Source organism: Mustela lutreola, chromosome 4 (genome assembly GCF_030435805.1).
Source record: "Mustela lutreola isolate mMusLut2 chromosome 4, mMusLut2.pri, whole genome shotgun sequence".
Taxonomy (NCBI): Eukaryota; Metazoa; Chordata; class Mammalia; order Carnivora; family Mustelidae; genus Mustela; species Mustela lutreola.
The window spans coordinates 17,713,290-17,724,718 of NC_081293.1; the positions used below are offsets into that span (position 1 = coordinate 17,713,290).

Genomic DNA, 11,429 nt, shown 5'->3' on the forward strand with positions numbered 1-11,429 from the left:
AATAGCCTAATAGATATTGTTAAGAATTTGTGTCCTTTGAGGTTTACTCTCTATGCTATAAAGTTCGATGGATTTTGGCAAATACACAGTAACATGTATCCACTTCTACAGTATTATGGAACATAGTCTGATTACCCGAAACAAACTCCGTGCCTCACCTGTTCAACGCTTTCTCCTCCCCAAACTAGTGGCAGCCTTTCATCTGTTTTCTGTCTCTATAATTTTGCCTTTTCTGGGATGTCATATAAACCGAACCCTCCATCGTGTAGCCTTTTCAGACTACGTTTTTATACTTAGTAATATGCACTTAAGATTCGTTCATGTTGGGCACCTGGGTGGCTCAGTTGGTGAAATATCTGCCTTTGGATCATGTCCTGATCCCAGGGTCTTGGGATCAAGTCCCCCATCAGGCTCCCTGCTCAGTGGGGAGTCTGTTTCTCCCTCTGCTCTCCCCACATTCAGGATATCTCTCTCATGCTCTCTCTCTCTTAAATAAAAAATAAAATAAATAAAAAAGATTCATTTATATTGTTACACCCATTGTATTTTTATACCAAAACATGTATACATTGTTCTCAAATTATTATTTCCTTTACAAAACTTGGATAAGCAGAGTGTTTAATAAATGTCAGTAGAAGTCAAGGCCGAAGTGAAAGAAAGTAAGTTTACAAAGTTGGGCCTGGAGGCAGGACGTGGTAACATCTATTATTTGCTAAAATAACTTTTATGTGACATTGCATATGGAATACAAATTGCATAACGTGCACCCCAAATTCTTATAGACTCCTGAAGTCACATAGACGTATATATGCTTTACTTCAATAAAAGTTCTATTAGAAAAAAAAAACCTAATCTAAAAACAGATTCATTAAAAGGTGCTTATATGTTTTACAGTAGGGTTCTGCATTTTCCAGGAGGTTCCGAAGTATTTCTCATAAAATATTCAGATTTCTCTGACATTCCTATCTATTCAATTTATTTAAAACTCAATTTACAAATTGAAGAGCACATATGTGTAACGTGTCCTTAATGGCACACAGTTTTCAGTCATTTGGCCGTCTCCACCCCACGTGAGTTTCAGAAATCATCAGCCGCATCAAAGACCCCACGTCAGTTCCACTTCGACCTCCCCTGTTGGAGGAGAAGGGGAACCAGAAGACTGTGGTCACGGTGAGGGAGTGTGGGGATGATCTCCAGAGAAAAGGCTCACTTTCTCTTCCGTCAAGAAAATTTTACGAGAAGCCAGTTCCAAAGGGTGAGTGAGATACAGCACATTTTCTCCTAATCATGTAACCATTAGAATTTAGAAACTCTGTGGCTGTGATGGCTCCCGTGTGGCTCAGTCCATTCATTCGTCCATTCCTCCACTCATTCATTCATTCACTCACTCCTTCATTCATTCATCATCTACCCACTAGACGACTGCCACGTGCAAGACACTGTGTTACACGCTGGCTAAGTAGAGTGAAAAATTCTCCCTTTGTTTCACAAGTGATACAAAATGTATCAGACGTCCGCTCTTCACTGCCCTCCTTTGTTCATTCCAGAAACTACTAGTCAGTCAAGGCACTCTTCCCTGGGAAGTTCTGACATGGCCCCAGAATGTTTTCCGAATCAACATTCCAAGGGTCAGGACTCATCCATTGGGGTCGGACGATGGGATAAAAAACTATTCACCGACCTTAGAGTAAGGGATTAAATTATTCACGCTGCCCAAGCAACTTTGTCAATAGTCGCTTCCTTCACGTTAGGATGATAGTGTCTTCTTTTGGCACATTGAGCACCTGCGGGCACGGCCACGCTAGAAGCAGCTGGAGTTGATAGAAGGGCCCTGGGCTGGAAGTCTGGCACCTGCTCCTAACTTGGCCATTCTGTTGTGCATTCTTAACACAACAGTCCAGAATTCTGCATTTTCCACATCAAAATTGTTCTAAATGATACGTCTCAGGTCAATCATGACTTTTACTCAGAAAATCTGCTCTCTTATGTTAAGGTAAGTCTACCTCCTATATGAGCCTCAGTCTTCTCATCTGAAAAATGGGGAATTTAAACAATTTTTCTGAAGACACTTCTAAACCGAGAGCCTATGGGATCTAGAAGTGCCCCTTACATCTTTATCTGAAAGAAAACCACTGGTGTTGTTCAGAAAAAAAGAACAACAACACAACAACAACAACAACCCAAAAACCTGTCCTGAAATCTACGTTTTCGACTGACCATGATGGCGACCTGGAGGATGTTGGGAAGTGGGGGAGGGTACTGTTTACTAAATGCTTGCTGAGTGCCAGATGTAGCTTTAGACACCGCGTGACCATTCTCTCCCTGGACCCTCAGAACAGCCCTGGGAAGTATGTGTTATTATCCTCATTTTCCAGATGAAGAAACTGAGGCTCAGGGAGATGAAGGGGGCAGGTCGAGGTCACAGAACTGGTCGAAGGCAGCCTCTGTCCTGCCGTGTGGCCTCATTGCCATGGTCATTTCACTTCTGTCTATGGGCAGCCCTGAAGTAGGGAACCTGAAGGGCAAGACATGTTTTCTTTTCTCAGGATGTAAGGCTGGAAGTTGTGCTCCATTCTGGCCCTAAAGTTCTTGGGAAAAGATGTTCATGTGGGGGTGGTTTTAAAGCCACGTGAACATCCTAGACCGTGTGGTGAGCCAGCTGGAGGTGTGTGTCCAACATCTGGAGGCTGTGGTGGAAGAGAGGACCAACCAGCTGATGGCAGAGAAGAGGAAGGTGGATAGGCTTCTGTCCTCAAGGCTGCCTAGGTATCCCAGCACGGGGTGGGGACGGAGCTTTACAAAGGACCCAGGAAAAAATAGCGTCACTATCTAAGAGGCGCCACATAGAGAGAATATTTATTTTGCTCCTTTAATAAGAGGAAGTCAGGTTCTTCTGAAATGGGTGAAGCATTTTGCAGGCAATCTGGTACACCCAAATTATAAAAGGGGATAGACCCTTCAAAGGACTAGAGAATGTCTTACGGAAAAGATGATGGCTGCAGCAACAGCAGAGCGACCACTAGATGGCGCTCTGCCCGCACGAGTTTGGTTCATTGCTGGCGCCCCAGTATTTTGGATTGTACTCCAAAACCTTTCTTTGCGCAATGCAATATGCGCCCATGACTTCAGATTAAAAACTCGCTTCATTTTTGGCTGTAATCGCATCTGTACTCTCTCTAAACACTTGGCAGGAGCATCTGCTGTTAAAATTTCTTGTGTGTCTTGACAAAGAAGCAGAATCGGGATTTGAAGGTATTGGTATAAGATTGGTGGACTAGGGCAAAAATATTGGTTTGTGGATTGGCGGCTGCTTCTTTTTCCTCCCGCATTTGCAGATTGACTCTTTACCATCAAACTCTATAGCCAACAGGGGAAAATGAGATGCCCTCCGGGAGAAAATCCTTATGGTAAAGGCATTCCTGTAACCTACTCTGCCCTCCTCCAATTTATACCCACCAAGGAAAGTATCTCTTTGGAGAAAATGCAGGTGGAGAAATGGGAGTCAGAAGAATCCCTTTAGGTGATGGAATTTTTGTTCACCAAAAACCTAATCCACTGAAGCCAGAGGGTCTATAAGCATGACTCTGCCAGGGTCTGTAGGAGGCGAGATGAGTAAGAGAGTCTGTTCAAAGCCAGTCCCTATTCTCTGGTTTCAGCTTTGTTGGAGAACAGTGCACAGCTGGAAGGTCTGTGGAACCGGAACATTTTGAATCCATGACAATCTTTTTCTCTGACATTGCTGGATTCACAGATCTGAGTTCTCTCGGGTCCCCTTGCAAGTTGTGATGCTCCTTAATGACCTGCACAATTTATTTGATGACATCATTAAAACATATGATGTGTGTGAGGTGAGACACTTGGCTCCTGGACTATGAGGGGACATGCTCTCCTTGTCGCTGACTCTGGGGCTGGAGTGAGGGTGGACGCCGCCCTCGCTGTCAGCCAGGGAAGGCTCTATTTCAGGCTGGCATTCTATCCCGGTGCATGGCAGAAACTCAATATTTTATTCTTGTTTGTTTTCTTGGGAAAGGGCTTAATTAATCACAGATGTATGCGCTTGTCAAGAATCACTAGTTGCTCCTTGTTTCCTTCCATTATTTTATCTCGTAGTAAACACATTTCTAAAGAGGCATTGGCCTTCTACTGACTAATTCCTCCAGCTCGCTCCTGATGTTTTCTTCGTATTCAGAGAGGCTCACATTTACTGTCCTTTAAAGGTTGTCTTTGGACCCTATGTGAGTCTCACTTCCGTTCCTGTGATCCTAAGCAGTGTGGTTGAAGATGGGCCCCCAAGGGTAGCTATCAGACTTGTGTCTAAAATGAGAAACAATGGTCTGCCTCGTACCACTCAGGGATGTATGAATATGGTTACCCAGAGTTAAAAAAAAAAAAAAAAAAAAGATTGTTCAGGGGAGGATAGCAAAAATGAATAATTTGGATTCATTCAATGATGGATGCTTTGGGTGTTTTCTGAGTTTTCTGATGGGGCCGGATCCCGAGGGCAGGTGCCCAAGCTCATGCATGCCTGGGGCAACCACAGGTTTCCAGCTCTGACCTTGGTTGCAGGGCTCTGCCTGTGGCCCTGGGTCCAGGGAGATTTGGGGGAGAGTGTGGTCAGGTCCACAAGGACATATCCTTAATGATTATCCCCCAGTGTTCCCCACAGATATGCCTCTGTTCAAGGGTGAAAGCAAAGATGGTGAGGATACTCACAAAGGTAGGTCACACGTACCCCCAAATGGAAGCTATTCTGCTCAGAAGGGCATCCTCTGGGATTTCCTCTTGGTGTTATCTTCCCTGTTATGTTTTGCATGAGTTAATACTAAATCAGAGTCAGTGTCTAAAGGGTGTATGTACCCGTGATGGGGACAGGTAGCCTAGAAGCAATCAGACTTGTATATGGGTTGATTTTGTAAAATTTGGGGGTGACCAGTAGACAGAGGTGCTTTTCCTGCCTGGCTAAAGCCAGAAATTCCACCTTTACTGCATCATCTTTGGATTCTGCTAAAATGCATGTGTATCTGGAAAGAGTTGTACCTTTCAAGTTTACACTAGTCATTTATTCTCTATTGGGAATGCAGAATCTGAAAGGTAATTTTATAGGGATTTATCAGGGGAGAGAAGAGGACAAATCAGGCAGATAAATGCATTTGTACATAAGTAGAAGCATACGTTGTGTCTAATGCATACCTATGTATAAAGGTATCTAAGAGCTCTTGTATGGGGTGAAGCTCTCGTATGTACCTTCAGGTTGGGTAAGATGAAGTCCTCTTGATGGATACATGCGATTCTTCAAGATTTACCCCATTTGTGCATTGCTTCCTGCTTAACTGGTTTTGAACTTGAATAGAGGAAATACAGTCCCCACCGCTCTCAGAGTTCAGAGGAGGAAACAGTGAATGTGTGCATGAGGGCTTGGGGAAGGAAGGCTTTCTGGAAGAAGCAGGACAAGGGCAGAAACTCCCGGAAATGTGGGGACATGGAAGGAGTGGAAGTCAGGGGGTGTGGCTCTTCAAAGTTGGGGGCCTCAGAGCAATGCCACTTTGTTGCTTTATTTTCAGGTGGAAATCACTGGAGATGCATACATAGTGGCCAGCGGACTTCCCACTTGCGATGGAATCCATCACGTGCATGAGATTGCCACGATGTCCTTGCACTTCCTCAGCACCATCGTCTACTTTGCGATTGGGCACATGCCTGAGGAGCAGCTCAGGCTCCGGACTGGCATCCACACAGTAGACAGCCCTTGGCCTTAGGACCCATGGATAGCAGCAGGTGGTTCTGGATTCAAGTCCTAGGTATGAGGTTTTTAGGACCCTGAAGTTGAATGGTAAACATTAAAGGGAAACAAAATGTTGAATTGTCTCTGTAAATGTGTTTCCAGCTAGCCAGATTACTTGGGAACAGAGAAGACACGCAGAGACTCCAAGGTGTTGAACCAAAAGTTAGGAGGAGACCAAGAAGCAGGACAGTTAAATGGGGCTGTTATTTCCTGTGACTCTTTGATCTGGTCTGTTTTGGGTCAAACTCATGGGCACGTGACCTGTGCGGAAGCAACCATCACTTGGTTTAATGCTCTTCTTAGTTTAAGTATTAATGTATTTTTTTTAAAATTATTAATATAATTATCACTATAATATTTTACAATATTAATAATAATTGCTAATTTTCTTAATTTCTTAATAAGTTTGGAATGAAGAGTTCCTTATTTTCATTTTAGACCAGGCCCTGTAAGCTATGTAGCTAGACCTGCTCCTACCTGTCCTCCGAGGCTTGACTAAAATAAAACCTGGCCCATAATCAGAATTAATTACTCCCACATTTGTGCCACAATTGCTTTGCTCACATCTCTAGTGCATGAATAACATCATCATTAATTTCTGTCTTAGCTTGGTTGTTATAACAAAATACTGTAGACTGGGTGGCTTAAACAACAGACGTTTATTTTCTCACAGTTCCGGAGGCAGGAAAGTCTGAGATCAGGGTTTCATTGTGGTCGGTTCCCATGAGAACCCTCTTCCTATCTCACCAAAGGCTGGCTGCCTTCTTTTCGTCACCTAGCGAAGAAAGAGTTCTGGTGTCTCCTTTTGGTATATGGGCACTAATCCCATCATGAGGGCCCTATCCCCAGGACCTCATCTAAACCTAAGTATCTTTGCAAAGGCCCTGCTTGCTAATACTGTCATCTTGAGAGTTCGGGCTTTTGCAAGTGAATGAGTGGGGCTTACTATCGTTCAGCTTATCGTTATTGATTATGTTGTTTTCCACCCAACCCAAGGATTCTGTCGGTTGCCTCTTTGTAAATGCAAAGAAGTGCTGCCAACCTCTGCCTGAAGAGGGCGCTTCAATATTTGTTGAATTGCATTCACGGACCTCGTGTGCTGGCGCAGGCCAGCCCTTGGGAAATGCAGATGGCCTGTGCCCTTCTGCTCTCCTTCTTGCAGGGTCCTGTGGGGCCGGTGTGGCGGGTATCCCCATGCCCAGGTACCATCTGTTCCGAGACACCGTGAACAGGGCCTCCAGAATGGAAAGCAGCGATCTGCGTGGGTATCATTGACCGTACTTTGCAAACACAATTGTCACTGCCCCCTCGCCCTCGGGCGTTTCACCGGAGGGTGTTTTAGCAGAGCCATTTTCATTTTGTCTACTGTTTTCCATTTGGAGGATAAGATCATTCTCCACTTCAGACAACATTGATCACAAAATTTGTAGACAGGGTTTTGCCCCGTGCCTTCTGTGTAAATACACACGACTTCTTCTTTCCAGGATTTTCAATTCTAAACAGTCAGGTACACCTAATAAGGTGATTAAAAGGGAAAGCAGGAGTCAGCAAGCTTTTTCTGTTCAGGGCCAGACAGTGAATATTTTGGGCTTCATGAGCCATAGTCTCTGCTACTTAACTACTGTTTTAGTGTGAAAGCAGCCATTTATAATATATGAGTGATAAGTGTGGCCATGTTCCAATAAAACTTTATTTGTGAGCACCAGCAGTGGGCTGGATTTGACTGGTGGGTGGTAATTTGCCCATTCCGGATGCAGAGTATAGTTTTGGTGATGTGGAATTAATCTGTGGACAGGAACTCCAGGGAATATCATATTCTAGTGCTTTACAGTAATTTTATTGTATTAACTGTTGCTAGACTATATATGCTATTTATTGGCTGAGATCTTTATCAGCTAGAAAAAAATTACTTAGGGGATTTAAGTTTTAGAATTTCTATATTTTCCACAATATATAAAAACATACAAAAATACTTTTTTTTTCTCTTGGGGCGCCTGGATGGCTCACTGGGTTATAGCCTCTGCCTTCAGCTTAGGTCATGATCCCAGGGTCCTGGGATCAAGCCCCTCATTGGGCTCTCTGCTCTGCAGGGAGCCTGCTTCCCCCTCTCTCTCTCTCTCTCTGCCTGCCTCTCTGCCCGCTTGTGATCTCTGTCAAGTAAATAAACAAAAAATCTTAAAAAAAAAATTCTTTTTTCTCCTGATTACTTCATTGTTTGAGTTAATCAGCCAAGCCTCAAACATGGATTGCAACTTCTCTTTTAACTTGTGAATCAAGATTTTTAAGGGTAAGTCTTGAAAATGGGACTGCTGATGGAGGTTCCAAGCCTGTTTCTGGAGGCAATGCTGGTTGTGACCCACGTTTTCAGTGATATGTCCCAGCTCTGGGACCATCCCAGGAAGCCCAAGGAGCCCAGTGGACCTCTATCCACAGGGAGTACCAGCTTGCATACGGAGTTAGTTCTGTCTAGTGTTTCTAAACTGAACATATTAAAGTTTCAGCAATATCGGTAGCATTTGAAGAATATCTGGATGGTTAGGGGGTCTCAGAGAGGTGTGTCTTTGGTTAACTTTAATGAGAGATGCTGGTAGCTCAAGAGTTTGAGCAGCGGAGGCTTCCCTCTCCACAGCAGCCCCTGCCCACTGGCCCCCAAGTCACAACCAAGTCAGTAACTAGGCAAGAACTGGTTTATGGCAGCTCTCCACCTTGAGGGTACCTCTCTTCTCCTAGCTGTAACTACTTAAACACCTCAGTCTAGTCTTTCACAAGGCAACAGCAAGCACAAGGCTAGTAATTATAATGCCCATATTTCCTCTACGGAGTAACTTCTCCTGGGTCTAAAGTGCCAGGGAGAGGAGATAGAGGCCCACTGGCTTGGGGGCATGAGGACCTCATCTCAATTCATCTAAATTTCTTTTCCTTTTCTCTCTGCCTTCTTCTCCATCTAGCCCATCTGAAACACACCATGATGCATTCTCATCATTTTGATAGCCATCGGCCTTTGGTGGGGCAGGGGAATGGATGTTCTCAAGAACATCTTGGAGATGGTCACAGAGGAAGTGGTGAGTGGTTTCTATGATGTTAGGTGTTTCGGTGGGTATGGGGATTCATGGAAAGAAGTGAAAGAGAAGGGAATGGCATCAACTCCCCAGGGTGCTTAGCCTGGCCCTCGAGTACTATATCTCATCAACAGACTTCAGGTGAGGGAAAGATTTTTCTAGAAGCCATCAGTATAGACCTAGCTTTGAATTTTACTGGCTGTCTGATTTTGGGGCCTGTTTTTTTTTTTTCACTAGTAAAATGGGAATGGTGATGATATTACCTTCAAAGGGTAGATGGGGGGATTAAATGTGAACATGTATATGAGGTGCTTCACCGGGTGCCCTACTGATCCGAAGAGCTCATAGATTTTATTATTATTTTTGAAAGATTGCCTTTTAGCAAAATTCAGCCTTGATGGGCTCTCACTCCTGAGGCCAGGGCTAACTAGTCTTTGAAGCTTATCAGCAAAGCCCAAGGAAATCAACATTTCATCTGTAATGAGGCCTTTCCTTCCCTGAGGCTTCTCCTGCTTACTTGCGCCTTGGCCAAGAACAACATTTTCAGTCAACAAGCAAGGGAGACCCAGTTGTCTGTTCAGAGGGCACACTCCCTTCAGGGGCAGCCTTTCCTCCTCTGTGACTTCCCTTTGCCTCCCACAGGGCAAAGGAAAACCAACAACCTTCTGGTTGAATCACTCTTCCAATCCCTGAATTTACTGAGGAAAAAGCTAAAGTCCTGGAGAGCTTCTGAGGTGTTTTCTTTTTTCTTTTTTTTTTTTTTTTCAAATTTTTTTTTTTTTTTAAGATTTTATTTATTTGTCAGAGAGAGAGAGGGAGAGCGAGCAAGCACAGGCAGAGACAGAGGGAGAGAAGCAGGCTCCCCGCTGAGCAAGGAGCCCGATGTGGGACTCGATCCCAGGACGCTGGAATCATGACCTGAGCCGAAGGCAGCTGCTTAACCAACTGAGCCACCCAGGCGTCCCTGAGGTGTTTTCTTTAAAGGTGCTTGTGGGGTCCCATGAAAATCTGAGGACCGTTGGGTTAGACACATTAAATATGCCATTCGGGGGATGTAGATCTGGGGTACTGAGTTAATCTACCAGTAGGGAGAGCTATCTAGAAGGCCTCCTCTTCCTGCCCCAGAGCTCTGTGGAGTTGGGATGAGCAAATAGGGTGAACTCATTTCTGGGGGACCAGGGCTAGGCTGTTGCTCCCAGACCTGCCAGTGAACTTGCCTAGCTGCCAGATATTTCCGGCCCATTAGCTTGTGAATTTGTGGTGAACCCAATTTCATTCTGGGAGAGAGAAAAGCTGGAGAACAAAAGCTGGGGCTGCTGGGCAACCCCCTGCCGCCCCCCCCCCCACCCCCGTCTGCTTTACCCAGGTCCTGCTCCCTAACCTTTAGTTATCAGAAGGCATCTCAGGAATGTTTATAAAGCGCTATGGAAGGTGTGAACAGTCCGCGTGGTCCAACAGGATCAGGCCGTTCCTGATCAGGTAGACCGGTTGGGGCAGCCAGTCTCTGCAAGGCTGGGTCCTGAGCTCTGACTTCCTGTGAGCGCTGCAGTTTCCAAAAGGAAATGTTTCACTCTCGATTTGTTGCTTAATTTCTTTCCTATCCAAAGCAGAGGAACAAAGATAGGCTTTGCTTTCAATCAAGTTTAAGTGGAATATTTCATTGATATATGAAGGGCTTAATTTTTTCCAGCCTCCAGCAGATGAAGAGGAACCCATCCATTCTGCTATGAACATCTCCCCCTTCACACAGAGAATAGGGTGCCGCCATGTCAATCAGTGGTTCTTGTAGCAGACTGACTAAACCACTAAACCACTAATGCACTTTGCACTATTTTTTTTTAATCCCTTGCAACTCCTTACATCCCGATTATCTTCCCGATCATCTTCCTCGTGGCGGCTCCTGAATATGGGAGAGCAGCTTGGACGATGTATGGTGTTTGAGACCCTTTCCTGGTGAATTTCCCAAGACTGAAGGAGTGAAAACCAATGAGATCAGGGATGTTTTCTTTTTCTTTTTTTTTTACTTGACCTGTGACCTGCCTTTGTAGAAATATTTTTGAACTCTGTAGAGGAAAATAATTTTGGTGAGTTGAGAGCCTTTAATATCCAATCTTACGAAAGGTTTGGTGGAATCCTTGCCTTTCTTCAGGAAAAGGGCCACTAAATAGGGGGCTGAGGGGTGTGCTGTCCAGACAGCCCCGTCTCCACGGAGCTACTGTGTGTTTCCACTCGCAGCAGTTTTGTTCTGCCCAGAGGTTGCCCAACTGAACTCAAGGACTTTCACAGACTCCGTTTTCTGTTGACATGATTCCATTTTTATTGCGGTAGTTCTCTGCTCCCCCCATAGGCCTTTAGCCTCAAGGCTTGACAGCGTTAGTCAAAAGAAGGCATTTACCTGAGAGGGACAGGGGAGCTTCTGCTGCCACCTCAGCATGGAGACAATCGGACAACACTTAATTTTTTATACTTCAGAACTTCTTCTCTTGTTTGGGAGTAGAGTGCCTGGATTCCAAACACTTTGTTCTCCCATGGAAGGGAACAGAACAACTTCTGCTCTGAGGCCTTTCAGAGAGATAGACCATACCCTA

At 44.8% G+C, this 11,429-nt stretch overlaps 1 pseudogene; it reads left to right on the top strand.

The window, feature by feature from the left end:
• LOC131830084 (guanylate cyclase 2G-like) overlaps positions 1-7,091 on the top strand; it is a 35,402-nt pseudogene extending 28,311 nt beyond the window's left edge.
• Positions 7,092-11,429: the final 4,338 nt, after the last annotated feature.